We start from the raw sequence: 17,931 nt of genomic DNA, 5'->3' as shown, positions 1-17,931 counted from the left end.
AACTGTGGCTTTGTAATTAAAAATTCTTATAACTATAGTTCTTTATACACTCTGTATCTTGGCTGTAATGTTCTTACATATGGTCTCCAATTTGTAACTCTTCCAACAAAGTATCCTAACTATAGCTGTTTCTACACAACATTCTGCTAAATGTAGCCTTCCACAAATCGTTAAACTCTAGTTCTTCTTAGTTTTTTTTTTACATTGTCCTGTCTTTAGCTTTTTACATACATTTTCTTGATTTTAGTCCTTTCACTTTCATTATTCTAATTGCAGTAGCTTTCTATTCACATTAACTTAATTGTGGCACTTCCACAAATAATGTGCTAGTTTTGGGTTTCTCTTATACAGTTCCCTGGCTTTATATATTCCCTCACAATATTTAAGCTATAGTGCACCATACAGATTATTTTAACTGTAATTTATGCTTACGACACTGTGTATTCTAAATGTTCTTGTTGTACTTAGTATTTTAAATGTATCACATCATACAGAGAAGCTTAAATGAAAATAGTCACACAGATTATAACCTACAGTTTTTGTACAGAATATCTTAAATGTTGGTATTCACACACAACATGACCTAATTCTTCACCACTAGTATTCCAAATATAAATCTTCCTACTTAAGATTCTAAATGTGAGTTTTCATTTTTCCATCAAATTAATTTTCTTGACATCAGTTCCAAATGATGAAACATTATTTTCAGGACAAAAAATCAGTAATGATATTATTTTTATTTTTATTCTAGGGAGAAAAAGGAGAAGAAGGAGTGAGAGGTTTTGATGGAATTCCTGGAGTACAGGTAATACAGAGCTATAAGTTTGTCTCTTGGTAAAATACTTTTTTTTTTCCTTGAATGCTAAAATCTTGGTATGACACATTTAGTCTAGAATTTAGTCACATTCTTATTTTCCCTTGCATGGAAGTAATTTTCAAAGTTGAATGACTTAGAGAAAGTAGTAAATTAGCTTGTTATTGGGTTATGTGTAAATAATTTTGTTTCTGTTTTTATGATTTAGCTATTTTCATTTATTAATCAATCCCCCAAAAAATTCATGGGAAGTTCCATTACACAGCATACTTCTGTTTGAAAGACTCAAACTTTCTATTTCAAAAATCTAATTGCTATAGCAATACATGTTTGTATTTTATAATACAATAAAAGTTTTTTAGAATTACCATCCCTACTGTTCTCCACTGTCACAGAACTATAGAAGCAAATATATCAGAAAACATCAGTCCTAGCAATATACATATGTAAATATAACTGCCATCAAAATAAATTTGACCTACTTAATTCAAAACAGTGCTGAAGCTAGAGTGTACTCATACAATGTTAAAACAAAAAATTAACTTAAAATTTGAATATGAATATATTGTTTATATGATGGCTAAATAATACTAAGATGTTGAGAAATTCTAGTTCATAAGATTAAAAGTAAGAATTAGCCTACCAATTTCTATACAATTTATTTTTCTTTGCACCAAGTACTTCTTTAAAGAAGAAATATTGTAGATCAGAGGTATACTGAAATCATTATATATACATATGGGGAGAGTACATGCTTCTGTTCATTAGTTTAATTTATTACATCTAATGGTGTTTTGTTGTAAAATAATTTGTATTTTTAGTTAAGTAACAACTGTCAAAATATTGCAGGGTAAAACAGGAGAAATTGGAATGAATGGAGAGAAAGGCTTACCTGGACTTCCTGGGCCTAGGGTAAACAAAATATCATGTTTTTAAATACATGCATTGGCTGCATTTGTTTTTGAGGTTTCTAATTGTTCCAGGGCCAAATTTGTGAAGTTTTGGGTTAAATAATATTGTTGTAAAATATACGAATGTATAATAGTTTGCTATATTTTTGGTAATTGATTGTCAAAATCATTTGATGGTGTCACATTTTATTGTTTATATGATATATATAATATAATTTACTTGTACATATATTGTTACTGCCACAATTTTATCACAGCTTTAACACTTAATTTACTTTTCTGAGTGAATATTTTATTATTGTTTAGTTTTTGTTTTAATAAGAGTTAAAAGCAGATGATTGTAGGAAGTTTTGTTAATAATTCATTGATGTTGAGACTATCAAACGTCAGATGCAATACAGTGATATCGAGAATATAGAATATAGGGTAAAGTTATGGGCAAGGAAAAGTTTGGCATGAGGTTAACTACCATAGAAGTGATAGGCCTAATGATTAACATGGGCCTAACGCTTAATATGTTAGAGTAAGACTAACGGTAGAAAAGAAGATAAGAAGAAGAATTTATTCTGTCAAAGAGTGGTTCTTAAGTAACTGAATCAGCCTGAGTGCACTTTGACAAAAGGAACAAAGGATATTTAGAAGAAAGAAGACCAAACGATTATGATAACTTGCGCCACAATTCTAAGTGAATCACACACAGAATATTAGTGCAATAGTAATAGAGAAGATAGTTTGGCTTGTCAACTGAAATTCTAAAGCAGTTGAATAGGCCTAAGTGGACTTTTGACAAGAATAAGAACACTATACATATAGTGTTTATGATATGCCTATAATCTCTATAGTGTGAAGAATTTGTTGTGCATATGTTTAATTTGTTCCAAATATATATATATATATATATTATTTTGAAAACAAGTGAAGTGCGTGCTGTTTATTTCTTGTTGAATTTATCACTAACAAGTCACAGACACCTATTATAGAAGAATCATAAGGCCAACAACAACATAGTATATATTTATACCATTAAGAAATATAAGTAAAAGCCTTTTATTTTGACAATTGGTGTAAAAGAAGATTATGTCTTAAATTCTGACAATGGAGAATTAAAACTTATTGAGGGTGTTTAATTAAGTTCCCTGTATGTACCATAGGAGTTCAGTAGAGATAAAACATAACTTTGAATGGAAACACAAAAACTACATTAAAACATTTTCCTGAAAATGTGTAAAAATGTTCTTAATCTAGTACAACTTTTTGTTTACTTAATGTTTTTTTATGAAAATTTTCTAGAAATTTATGCTTTGTTTTGTAGGGAAAAGATGGCTTTCCTGGCCCTACTGGAGCAGCTGGTTATAAGGTTAGAATATTTTTTAATGGATTTCTCAATGATCTGAAAGTGTGTTTTGTGTTTCTGTAACAATTAATCACTTAAAACAGTTGTGTGTGTGATACCAATGTTTTGAAAAACATATGTCTTTTGTTGGACATCTTGTGTAATTCTATGACGATAATCTTAAAAAGTTTGTATTAATTGAACACTACTTGTTTAGATTTCTTTTAATTTAATGTGAAACAGTCATTAGGATAACATGAAATGATAGAGAAGAACATTTGAAATAACAGACAAAACGTTTATATATTACATGTAACTCTTTTAATCTTCTTTCATGATTGTTTTAGTAAAGTACTTTTGATAAATTTGTCTACTAAATTTAGCAAATTTGTTGCTATAACATTACCACTGACATCCTTTTTGGTTAATATTATCAATGTAGTATAGTGTGTGCATATATATATATATATATATAACTTGTTTCAAGTATATGTGGAACATATATAATATCCATAATACTCTTTAAGTTTTTTAAATACACTATCTATTTTTAAAAACTTTCTTTAAATATTTGACTTGAAAGCAAATTAAATACTGATATATCACATACTTATAAGTTTTTGTTCAATTAATTATGTGTAATATATTTTTTTATTTTCTTGAGTTTGTATATTGTCATCTTGTAAAATTATTTTAGCCTTTTCTGTGATTTACCTGAGATAACTCAGGCTCTCTCCATGTTTCAAAATATATTTGCCACAGTTTATTTGGGCAAACCATTTCTCACCATATTTTTAATTAGTTGCTCAAATTTATTTGCATGTTATCATGTATTGCAATATGCTATCAAAAAGTGAAATATAAAACCTGTTCTTTTTTTTTAAACCTATCATGGAAGGGGTTAAAGTAAATAGTGTATGGAAAGTGATTTGATATCTCTATCTTTTTATAAAAATATGTGAGATTTTGACTCTTATCTAACAGGGTGATCATGGTGAAAATGGGCTTCCTGGTTTAAATGGTCTTCCTGGAATGAAAGGTGATCCTGGAAGAGCAGGGGAAACTGGACCAAGAGGCTTACGTGGTCCACCTGGACTTCCTGGAGTAAGTTATTTCTTATGAACAGTTTTGATCCAAACTATGACACCAAATTAATGAGACAATTTAACTATTACTGGAATCAATTCAAACTACAGTACTAAAATACTATATTAATGAAACAATTCAACTATTGCTGAAACATGGCTTTCTTCTTTTACAAATGAGCATGGCAATTTTCTTTATGGTAGTAAAAGTTAAAAAATAATACTATTATATTAATGTGCTGAATATAGAAATTAAAATTCATTGTTGTAAAACTAACTTATGTAATTGAAAACAAATTCTCTATATCAATACTGTATGTCACTAAAACAGAAAAGAAAAGCTATTCAACTTAGAACTAAGCCTGCTTTCTTATAGTTCTAATACTACTCCAAGCTCAGAATAGTAAAAACACAGGATCTTTCTAGGTAGAATTAATAATACTGCAAGAAAAACAATTTTCTCATGAAGAATATTTTTAGGGAGGTGAAGGAGTAGCAGGACCCCCTGGACTTCCAGGACCCAGAGGTCCAAAAGGACCTCCTGGCTTTCCAGGAACAGATGGAATACCAGGTGCTAAATATTTGGCATGTTTTCCTAAAGTTATCAGTGTTTATTACAGTGGCTTATTTTGGTGGATGAAATCATAAATTGTATGTGTTATTTGTTGTGGTTGTGACCCTCATTGACTGATGAAACCTTTGTGAAAATGTCAAGCTGAATATGTTCTAGCAGTGGTGGAAACTTATTTCATTGTGAAAATAATTTAATCAAAAACACCTTAGGTGTGAAAAAAAAGATTGAGCATGCAACTTAAAGGAATAGTTATAGAACAGTTATAGAATTGATAAAAATTTTACAGCAGATATTCATTCATTAGTTAGCTAAGCCACATTTTTCATTCAATGTGGGGCATGGTGGTGGGTAAAACAAAATATGTGGTCCAGTTAACTAATTAATGAATATTTTCTGTAAAATTCTCATCAATGCTATAAGTGTAACTATCAATTTGACTACCAATTTTGATTTCATTTCTTTAAGTCACACGCTCAATCCTTCTGACCTCATATTTTTTTTTACACCAGAGGTGTTTGTGATTAGATATCATGACTTTTTGTCAATACGCACCAACAAACCACGGCAAGTAAGAAAGTGACACTTGATAGTAACCAACATTAGCTTTAGGGTTGCAATCCTATTATTCAGAACAGACCTATATTTTACAGAACCAACCAGATTCTTTAAAATATATGGTGGTAGTTTTCCTCTCTAAAACAGTGTTAATAGCTTCCTTTATAGTAATGCCATGGAAACTAGATTAACAGGTTTCTTGTCATCATCCCCATGTACTCAGTACAGCTGTACTTATATCAAGCATCATTATTTATGCTAATTGCTTAAGCTAATATCCCATGACATTAAAATGTTCTTTATTTAGGAAAATTTCATAAAATTTAACAAATTTGTGCTTCAAATTTGGAAATGAATAATAACCACCCATATGATTGTTTTGAAAACTTGAGCTAGACAGTGCTAATCTACTTTGCTTATTCTAACCAATTCTTATGTATCTACACATGCTTTCACCCTATAGTTTTCTGCTCTATATCAGCCATATTTAATCTGTATGACAAAAAATTAAAACAATGCATTTTTACTCTTAGGTGAAGCTGTAGTAAAAATTTCAGACCGATAGTTCATGGGACTTTTTGCACAGAAGTGCACAAATATTTGGTCAAAAAATGAGCAGTTTTTTTTAATAACTCTGCACATGTGGCTTATATTTAGACTAAATTTGACACCTAATTATAGGTTGAAAAGATATATCAGTGTTCCAAACTTGAAAAAAATCCATGAAAGTTATGTATGTTTTTCTATCAAATAAAGTTTCCATACTTTTGGTGAGAAGAAAAGAAATTCAATCAAAATTGGAGATTTTATATCTCGTGTTTTTATTAATGGATTGCCTTGAAATTTGGTATGTGAAGTAATGGTTCAGTAGAGCATATCCACTGAAAACGTGTGGTAGTTTGGATTACCACTGTCCGAGTTACAGAAAGTGGAAATTTGCTAAACTATCACTACCATGTGTTTTGATTATTGCTTGATAAGGGAGATGTCTAAAATTGCGTTTGGAGGTTAATCTGGTGAATGAAATGAATTCTTATTGATTGAAGTTTGAATTGTGATGTGTTTGTTGTATGCAGTGCTGGTCATAAGCAAAAAAAGTTATATTTTATTTGTCATAGCTGTTTAATCTCTTAATTAAGAATTTTTTGGAAGGGGAACAAGTTCTTCAAAATCCTCCACTATAAGTAGACTGATGGGTATTGAGTTTTATAAGACTGACATTGTTTGTTTGAGGTAGAAAAACCCGTAAGTTCAAGAAGTCTTGATAGAAATGAATGAAAACCCTATAACCCAAGAGCTTTCGAGAGGTCCACTTTTCGAAAGCACACGGGTTACAGGTTTTTTTATTCATTTCTATCATAGCTATATTATATCCTTAACAATCCCTTAAAAATAAAAAAACACTATCAACTTAAGTACAACATTTATCATTACACAAAAACTACAAACTACAAAACACCACAGTGATTTATACTCTAGTGATCAAAAATCCCTTAAAATTAAAAATCACCATCACAATGACTACATCAACTATCATATTACTAACACTAAAAACCACAAAACACCACTATAATCTAGCTATACTCAAATCATTAAAAAATTAATTAACATTAAACACCAAAACCAGCATCAGCTCTACTACATTAACAATGTCACTTAAATTAACCAACATCAATTAATTTATTCTCAAGTAACCAAAAATTACCTGAAATAAATCACTATTACTAACACTATTAACATCATGAATATAGTTATGATAGTTTTTCTTATTTTTCAGCATTAGTATATTAATAACTAGTGTAAGAATGGGGGCATATATAAATTTGTAACTGTATAAATTTTAATAGGCTTGCACCCACAATTAAGTAATGTTAATGATTTGAGTATAGATTATGTGTTTTCGGTGTTTACTGAACTGGTATTGATGATTATAGTGTTTTCTATAATATTAAAATGTTAGTAAATGAAGTACTTTAAATATACTTTATGTTGCTAGAAATAATGACACTGAATAAATGATTGGGCAGAAATATTTATCCATTTTTGTTTTCTACTTCAAATATTTGTGGTTACAACTTGTGGTAATGATTGGTTTAAAAGTACCTAATTATTTAATGTTTTTAGAAATTAAACTTAACATTTAATTTTCATAAAAATATCATTGGTAAATCTAATTAGTGAATTGTTATTACATAATAAAAATTGTTAAAAACTAATTTCAACTTTTTATTTCGGGCATAGTTCTTAATTTTCCTTGTAACATTTGATTATTATGCTTTATATTCAAATAAGATACTAGTGATTTAAAGATTTTCCTCTTTTAAAGGTGAAATTGGGCTTCGTGGACCTCCTGGTCTTCCAGGTGGAGATGGACTACCTGGAACACCAGGGAGACCAGGTATACCAGGTGATGAGGGTGAGAAAGGAGAACGTGGACTTGATGGTCTTGATGGATTGAAAGGTGCACCAGGTATTCCTGGACCACCTGGACCTAAAGGAGAACCAGGGCCCAGAGGAATCCCTGGACAGAGTATTCCTGGGCCAATAGGTCAAGATGGAAGTCCAGGACTACCTGGGATTCCTGGTCAAAAAGGAGAAAAGGGTTTCACTGGAGAAAGAGGTATCAACAGCTAACTTGAAGGTCTCTGCTAAAATAGCAATTAAAATGATAAGAAACTGATTATTTCATCAGAAAAGATATCCTTCTTAGTAAACTGATGTAATAATTTTGCACATCCACATGATTTACAACTTTTTAGTAATGTTGAACTGATATAATTATATTTGACAACTGCTTGATTTTTGCTCTTATGACAGTATTGAAACTTAGGTAATTATCTTTTATATCTACTTGATTCTTTTCTTTCAAATATTTTTGAACTAATGTAAATATTTGCAAATCCAGCTGTTTTCTATCCCTATGTTAATGTGGTATCCAGGTTCTACTAATAGCCAGCAGATAAGCTCAACAAAAGTACCTGCAAATGTAGATTCAGGAAATGTACTGCAGAAAATAATTTCAAACTCAGATAACAAAGGAAAGAAACAAACACAAGTGAACAAATAAATAAAATGTTTATTGGCAATTATTATTATTGTGGCTATTTACCATATTTGTTGATCTTTTTGTTCAAAAATAAACTTATACTGACTGCTAAGGTTTAGAGGGGCTTGAAAACTTCTGCATAGGACAAAGATAAAAATAATTTTATATATGTCTACACCGAACAAAGACTCAAGGAATTCTGATTTACTGCTGAAATTCAGAAAACCATTAAAAGTGTGGTATACCAGAATCCAATGTTGCATTTGTCAACAATGGCTCCAAATAACGTTCATAGAAGAGAAAAACACCTAACTCATTTCAAATTGTACAAGTATCTGAGCCATTTCTTGAGATAAGCTCACCTCTTTCTGCGGGGATCAGACACTGGCAAAGTAATATGACTTTCTAGTCATTAGCATATGCAAGTTTTACATGAGTAAAAATATTAGTACATGTTTATGACCTTTTGACATTTGGTTAACAAGAATGTCATACTACATGCAGAAAAACATTTTAAAAATTTACCTGACTAAAGATATATTCTAAACCAGTTATATAAGGGTGAAATTCATTATTAACTCAGTCATTATTCACCCCCTTCCTTACCTCAAGTGTATCTTTTCCCCAAACTTTAAAATTAAACAAAATTAGTGGATTAACTATATGTCATAAAATTCCATTATTGTTTCCATCAAGTAACATGCAAGATACCATGACAACTACGAGGAAACAACAAAGGTTAAATACAAACTCCAGCAACCAGATGAATAAGATAATAATAATAAATTACCAAATTAAATCAAATTAAAATGTAATAAACTCAGAATTACTATACAAGTTATACTTAACACTCATCCGACTCCTATCTTTCTGATATTATTAAACTGATGCACTCGTATTCACTTAACATAAAGGTTTACTTAGTGGTTTATATCCATCTTATAGTATAATACTTAACAAAGAGAAACAATTTCAACTATTAAGTATGTGCTTCATTGTTTGCATGTTTTTGATAGTATTAAAGTAGAATAGTTATGATTTTTATAGGTCCAGTAGTTATAAACGTATTTAATGATGTTTTTTGTTAGTCCATCTGGCTGGTATAAGTTATATTTTATGTGGATTACAAGGTTTTCAATGAATGATAATTTTACTGCCTTTATTCACCTTCATATGCCAAGTGTATAATAATAGTGCATGCTTATCTCATTGTTGTTATTTCTTTTGTTGTATAAGCTTAGTTGAATTAAAGAACTGTTATTTGATCTGTGACAATGATCTAAGTAACTAGATCAAAATGCTGTAAGAAAGATGAATTAACATACATTTTACATTATTTCTTGAAAAACTTTTTTCCACATAACATTATGTGATATTAGAGATAATGTATGGAACATACTATCTTTTATGTTACTTAGTCTGAAATATCACACCAAAATTATTCAGCTAAGGCCCAGAATGTTACTTAGTCTGAAATATCACACCAAAATTATGCAGCTAAGGCCCAGATAAAAAGAGGAATTATGTAAATATGTATTATATATATATATATAAGTATAAGCTATCTTACAAAAAACAAAATTATTAAACAATTAAAATCTATATGCTTCAGTAGGATAAGCTTCAGTGCTGATATACAAAGTTCCCTTGTTGTTTATCTGTCACTTCACCATCTTCTGATTGGTCCAACTAGCTATAATGGACAGTTATTTTAATTATATCCTATATCATAATTATGAGCTACCTAAAGTTAGAAAAAAATAAACACAGAAATGAGAACATATTAATATACTTATTAATTTTGAAGATAACTTGGAACAGACCAGAAATATTCACTAAATAATTTTCCTTTGCTCTGTGAAATATTTTGATACCTGGCTTTCTTCCTAAATCAGTCACTTAGTGATAATGGCATTTTACTAATAGCTTAATTAATTACTAAATAACTGTCCATTCATCAGTCATTCAGTGAATGATATCATACTCTCCTTCTCACACCACATGTAATATATGAACACTGAACTTGTTAGATATCATATGACCAAAATGTACACATATGTGTTTAAAGTTATTTTATTCTTGTTCACTTTCTTTCAGATTTCCATTTAATCTTCAGTAAACCATTCATCTTCTTCAACACAAAATATCATAAGAAACACCAGAAAGAAGTGAGATTTTAATATATCAAAGTTCAAAAACATGTTAGTTATAAAAGCTGAATCTTTCTTTTACATTTCATTGTGTACTTGACAACATTAGACTTAATGTATTTATATTACTCCCTTTCAAACTTCAGTGGCTTCAAAAGGATGAGAGAGGCTATAACTCCTGTCATAGTGATGTTCAAAATAGCCACTGCTTTCATTAATTATGATCAATTTCAAAATCTTCTAAACACATATAATTGTTACTAAAAAATAATAAATTATTTCCCTTGCCAATGTTATAGAAACTTCAGATAGGCGAATTACCTTGATGAACAAAGACATTTGTGAATAAATTTGGGAAACTATATACTCACCCTCATATATTTTGATTGAAATAGCAAAACCCTTAGTCTTTTGATACATAAGAAATTACATGGAGACACACTTTTAGATATTAGATGACATTTTAAACAAAGAGGAATATATAAAAATAAACAGAAGCCTATTCTCCCACTCTTCAGAAGAAAGCAGTTTAGACTCTTAAATGTTGTATAGAAATTTATTGTGTTTTACTTTAATATTAGCTTCTGACATTTATTCTATACTGTGTTTATTATTTTATATCATATTATCTTATACATGGTATCAAATTTTTGCTTATTTATTTACTCTTTATATATTAATTTTAATTATACCCTTTACATGTTTAAATTAAGTATATTGTTAACAAAACAGTCATGTTGTCATAATTGATTTGCTATGTTTTTGTTACCTTTACTTTGTAGGTCCAGCTGGTGATTCACTGGAAGGTATACCAGGTCGGCCTGGACCTCAAGGACCAAAGGGTGCCCGAGGTTTTACTGGTATTCCAGGGCAGCCTGGATTGCCAGGTGTTACAGGAATAAAAGGTAAGGGTATTTGTTATTTCCTTAATCTAAAGTGAATTTAAGAAGGTATGATGGTCTGAGAATATATATTCTAAGCAACAGTGAGTGGTACTCCCTAAAACTAGTCTAACTCAGGAAACTGGCTATGATAACAGGGTTATCAAGTTTTTAATATCTTTTTTTTTCTCACCAGAGACTGATGAAAAACATGGCTAACTCTTTCACACATTAATATATCTCATTAAAGGTGTTAAAGAATCAACTGATAGCAGAATTGCTGCATGTTTTCAGGATCTCATCTCTACAATATAGTATGATTTATATATATATATAGCAGTAAAAAATGTATATTAAAAGCATCATTGACAAACTAGTTTTCTTTTTTTTACAGCATTATGTAACAGTTGAAATAACATTTAGAACATACTATTCTGTAGCTTATACCTAGCTTGAAACATCACACGAGTATCATACAGCTAGGTATAGATGTATAAATATCAGATTTTAAAAAAAAATTATAATACATTTAAGATGCAGGGCTGGCTTGACCGAGGGTGTAACATGTGCATTTAAACAGGGTAGTAGGTTCTTGGGGGCATAATTATGTAGAATTCCTATAATGGTGGAAAAGTGGATATGAGCAGCTCAGTCAACATTTTCACAGGGCAGAAAAAACATGTTATGCCAGCCCTGTTATTTATATTACAATTAAGTGGGATAAGCTTCAGTGCTGACATAAAACTTACATGTAAATATGCAAAATAGTGATGTTATCTATTCATTTCTGCATTTGAATTTATCTGTATTCTTATAAAGCAGCATTAATTTTTTAATACTTAAGTTTTTGATCCTGTAAACATTGTTATTCAATAAAATGCACTAACCAAATACTTAAATACAATGCAAGTGAATCCATAAAAGTTATTTTACTTGATATTCATCTGTTTTCAAGGTGAGTTTTTCTAAAAATATAACAAATTACTCATTAAATTAGTTTACATTAAAAGTTTTTGAACATTAACTGATTAAACGTACTTGGGTTAAATAACAGTACAGATTTATTGACCTTTTACAAAGTTGTTTCAAAGTAAAAAACTTGTTGTGTCTTTTATTATTTACATTTGGTGCCACAATCCACATGTAGAAATCTTTCAAAAGATGTTACATAACAATTAGGTAATCGTTCCAATATTTAATATCACATGCATCGAATCCCTAGTTAGTGACAGTTGTATTCGACTCTTAAAGAATTATACATATTTCAATCACCATCAAAATTACTTATGCTAAATGTGTGTCCTTGGTTATTGTTGTTATCCCAAGTCAAGAAGATTGCTTTATGACAAACCATCTTCAGAAGACCTGGGTCATGAGCACTTTCTTGTTGGTGTGGAAAATGAATGGCTTGTATATATAAAATATTGCCTAAAATTTCAAATTTTAATGTCAAATGTCTCTATATCCATCTACAGGTAGGCTATTATGGTTAGAAACAGATAGGATTCAACATTTATTTAAAGAGCTCTCAGGAAATTTCTGTAACAGAAATGTCACATGTGCCATGACTGGCCAATAGCATATTCCATGGTAACACTTTCAGAGCTATAAATAGAGTTACAACAAATGGCAATGACACCTACAAATTGTAGTGTTCACTATTATACATCACAAATTATATGTTCAAGTATACCCTTTATAACTTTTAATACTATAACACAGTACTGTAATTTACTAAGCTGTAACATCTGTTTTTTAATTCAACTTATATACTTGTTGATTCTCCCCAGGGTTTCACAATTAACACCTCGTCCTATATCTTATCTCTTGTTTAACCTACTTCATCATGTATTCTCAACATGAAATGTTTGAATTTAATCCTTTACATATAATCTTTAACCTACAAATATATGTTTTGAAATTTATTATTGTAATCTTGTGGTCTTAATTTCACATTGTAGATCACAAAAAAGTATATATTCCTCTTACTTATACTTATGCACTACAAAAATTTTAGATTTACTTAAAATGTATTTTTAAACTATCATATTGTAAAACAGTCATTTTGAAATGTCTATTTTATAGGCAATTTCCAATATTACAAATTATACTCACTAATGTATTTTTAAATGTAGCTGTAAATACATTACTACTGTATACCAAATTGTAAATCACATATAATGTTTCAAGTTTCTCAAAAACCCTTCAGCATCATGAAAACTGTTCTAACTTTTCAGGTGAAGCTGGGGGAAGCTGTTTAGAATGTATTCCAGGTTCAAAAGGTGAAAAAGGTGAGAGAGGAGTGGATGGACCAACTGGCTTACAGGGTCCACGGGGTGAGCCTGGACCACCAGCACTAGCTGGAGAAAAAGGAGATGATGGCTTACCTGGTGCAATTGGACCTCCTGGTGATGAGGTAAAACCCTAGTTTCGCTTAGTTGGAAGTATATAGCAAAACATTATCATGATGTACCATACCTTAACTTTTGTAGTCCTACAAACAACTTATAATAGTTCTGGTGTAGCATAATACTATGGTATGTAGGAACAAAGTTATGATGTAGCTTAACATAATAATCTGTACTAACAAGCTGAAATGGTGTAGCTTAGTACTGTGGTGTGTAGGAACAAGTTTTGATGTATCCTAACCTAGTACTCTGTACTATCAGAATGGTGTACATTTGTCATTCACACCAACCTTTTATAAATGTGGTTTCTTGCATGCTCCTCCTTTTTTTTAAGTGGGTGAAAGAGTGAGTTAAGTGATAAGATGTAATACACAGATACACATTAAAATTCTATTTGTTGTAGTAATTACTTACTATTTTCATTAATAAAAAATATATACAAATACTTAATAATGTTTTATAATATATACAAATACTTAATAATGTTTTATAATATATACAAATACTTAATAATGTTTTATAATATATACAAATACTTAATAATGTTTTATAATATATACAAATACTTAATAATGTTTTATAATAAATATTATAAACATGGTAATACCAAGATATATTTTTAATATAGATGTTTCAGAATTTCCTTAAATTCCATCATCAACATTAATATCTCAAAAAAAAGTTTGTTCATAATATTTGAACTACAAAAAAACCATTAGCATTGAGTGAGTTTTTGTATTCAATCAGAAATTTATAAAGAACATATTTAAATGGTAACAATATAAAGGAATGTACAGTAAAATGTGCAGCAAACATGTGTTTAATAAATAACATTGTTAAAAGAAAATATAAGTATAAACACTGTATCTTTAAAATAATAATAAATATCAAATAAAAACAGTGAGAATCTAGAATTGATTACATTAATAACAACAGTGAGGAGTTGATATTATTATTTAGTGTTGGGTTATTATTGAAAATGGAGAGGCTTTTTATAATAAATAATTCTTAATCTGTGGTTCTGGAGTCAAGAATTTTAAAGTTTTCTAGAAATATGGGGTGGATGTTATTCTCACTGTGCAATCAGATACAAGACTCAGGTGGATTAGTTAGCTTATATCTGCTTCTTACTGAAATTCCTATGTGCTCGTGTGCACATATTTGTTGGTGACTTGTAGTTTACCAATATAGGTAACTTTACAGCTACCACAAGTGTACTTGTGTATGACTCACAAGTGCATAGGAATGGGTAGAGCGTTTTTGCTTTTAAACATATTTTTAATTCTAAACATTGATGTAAATACTAAATGTAGCTTAATTTGTGGGTAATATGTTTGATTTTTTTAAGTTGATATTTGAGTTTAAAACTTTGTTTGCCAACGAAAGGAGTGATAAGAATTAGTGGATATTTTGAGACAGTGAGTGACTTTTTTGGTAGGTTCTACTTTATTTGTGAAAAATTTTCATGTGATAGAGTTTAAGAAATTAAGGGGATAACCATTACTTGGTAATATTATATGATTTTTAACATTTCTGAGTGAAGACAGAAGTAGTCAGAACACATATTATATGCTCTGTTTAAAAGATTTAAAACAAGGTTATGTATGAAGGAGTCTGGTATGAAACTGCCCAATATGGGTGTATAAGCCAGTAAATGTTTTTGTATAACAAAAGTATTGTCTTTAATACTGACATTATGGAATTTCCTTAACTTCCATCATCAATGCTAATATCTCAAAAAGAAAGAAAGTTCATAATATTTGAACTAAAAAAAAAAATAATATTAGCATTGAGTGAGTTTTTCACATTCAATCGGAAGTTTAAAAAGAACAGATTTAAAGGGTGATGATATAATGGAATGTACAATAAAATGTATAGTATACACATGTTTAATAAATAACACTGTTAAAAGAAACTATTATAGAGAAAGGTTTAAATAAACACTGTATCTTTAAAATAGTAATAAATATCAGACAAAAAACACCGAGAATCCAAATTAACTTAAGCTTATTCCCAAGAGTGAGGAAAAACTTCAATGGACTTTAAGATATTTAAAAGATTGTAAATTCATCACTGACACCACTTTTGCAGAACTTTATCCTATAGGTTCCCACCCTGTTTTTATGTATGATTTACTAAAAATACACAAAAATGGTTTTCCCCTCAGACCTCTTCTATCTATTCTTGGTTCCAATGCCTACAAAGTTGCTAAATATCTTGTACTTGCATTAAGAATAACAATCACTCCATAATTCTAGAAAACTTAATTTTGCATTATTGCACTATTGACTCTACCCTAATTGCTTGCCCCCCTCCCGAAGAGATCATTTTTTCTCCCCTGTTTGTAGGAATAAAGTTTGCAGTGATGTAACACAATACTATGGTATGTAGGAACAAGTTAAAATGTAGCTTAACCCAATTGTCTCTACAAAGAGGCTGTAATCATGTGGCTTAATGCTGTAGTTTGTACGAACAACTTATAATTAGGGATTCTGATCATCAGTTTTAACTGATAACCCCCACAGATACAAAATATATATATATATGGTGAGTTTCCATTGAATGCTGGAAAAACACTGGAAGTGGTTGATCAGTTGAATTTACATTAATGTCCCAACTTTTCCAAGTCACTGTGCTTGCAAGATTTAACTTTTCATGTGAACTACATTTCTTTGAAATATTATTATGAAGGAAAAGGAACATATTTCATCTGTTAGTAGTAAGTTTGTTTTTATAATGTCATAAAATACTAGCTACTCTTACAAAGCTTTAACACAAATAGTACTAAGTTTTGTATCTGTTATTACTTCCATAAGAGAAATTAGTATGCAGAGAATATATGGTATATTAGTATACTTATTAACAGTGAATACTCCAAAATACACCAATTTTAAGATATCTAAATAAAACTATAAAACAGATAAAAATAAACACCAAAAAATAGAAGCCCTGGTTATGATAGAGTCTAACCTAATAACTGTACCAACAGATTGTAATGGCATAATACTGTGGTGTGTGGGAAAAATTTATAACGAAGCATAAACTAATAGTCTGTACAAGCAGATTGCAATGATGTAGCATAATACCATGGTGTGTAGAACAAGTTACAATGTATCTTAACCTACTTATCTGTACCAACAGGTTGTAATGGTGTAGAATAGTACTGAGGTGTGCATGGAAGAGAACACAGTTTTATTTATCCTAGTAGTTTGTACCAGCAAATGTGACATAACTTTGTAGTATGTACAAACAGGTTACCATGATATAGCTTGACGTAGCAGCCTCTGTCAATGGGTTGTAATGTTTAGTGTAACAGTATAGTCTGTGTAAGCAGATTATCATGACACTGCTCAACTTAGTACCATTTGGCAATGGGTTGTAATGATGTAAAATAATATTGCAGTATGAAGGAAAAGGTTATAGTGATGTAGTTTAACCCTTTCAAGACAGGTCACAAGTGAAAGGCCATGTCATCTCTTTTGTTGACTCGCATTCAAAATTTTATTGAACTACTATTTCATGAATTTGTGTCAATAAGTTTGGTATCAAACTTTAGATTATAATTCAAATTTTAGAACTATACATTACTCAATTTCTTAATTTAAAAGTAAATATTTAGAAAAAGATAAACATCAATTTTATTGTGTCATGTGGTATGTTGAATGCAGCACTGGTTCAAATTAGATGTTTGTGAAGTCAAAATACTAAGTATACAGTTTCGTATGAATCAGAAACTCAAATTACAGATATTAACAAGCTAGAATATAAAATAAGAAGGTCTTATCTTTTTTATTTGCTAAGATATTGCTCATGTAATAAATCAAACACAGTGGCACCCCACCTACCTCTTTCCATTTTTGGAAATGCTTCCTTATATACACTTATTTCTATATATGACATGAATAACCAATCAGAAGCTCAAATATTCCCCTATTGGTTTTCTCCGCCTTTCTAACATGACTAGCACCGTTTCTTTTGAACCAAAATTTCAATGAGATAGGGTGTGTCTTTTGTCTGCTCAAAATTTCATATTTTTTTAGACTAAAATACATCTTAGCTAATAAGCTTGATAAATTATATTGGAATTCTATGGAGCAGCAACCTAGTACAAAGGTTATAACTAGATGAGATAATTGTTTGCTTTACTTCTTTTTTTACTCTTCTATGTTTTAGG

General features: G+C 29.8%; 1 pseudogene; it reads left to right on the top strand.

The window, feature by feature from the left end:
- The window catches only part of LOC106466015, an 80,697-nt pseudogene that overhangs the window by 12,075 nt on the left and 50,691 nt on the right, over positions 1 to 17,931 (top strand).

Source organism: Limulus polyphemus, unplaced genomic scaffold (assembly GCF_000517525.1).
Source record: "Limulus polyphemus unplaced genomic scaffold, Limulus_polyphemus-2.1.2 Scaffold2122, whole genome shotgun sequence".
NCBI lineage: Eukaryota > Metazoa > Arthropoda > Merostomata > Xiphosura > Limulidae > Limulus > Limulus polyphemus.
This window is presented reverse-complemented; position numbering and strand designations above follow the sequence as displayed.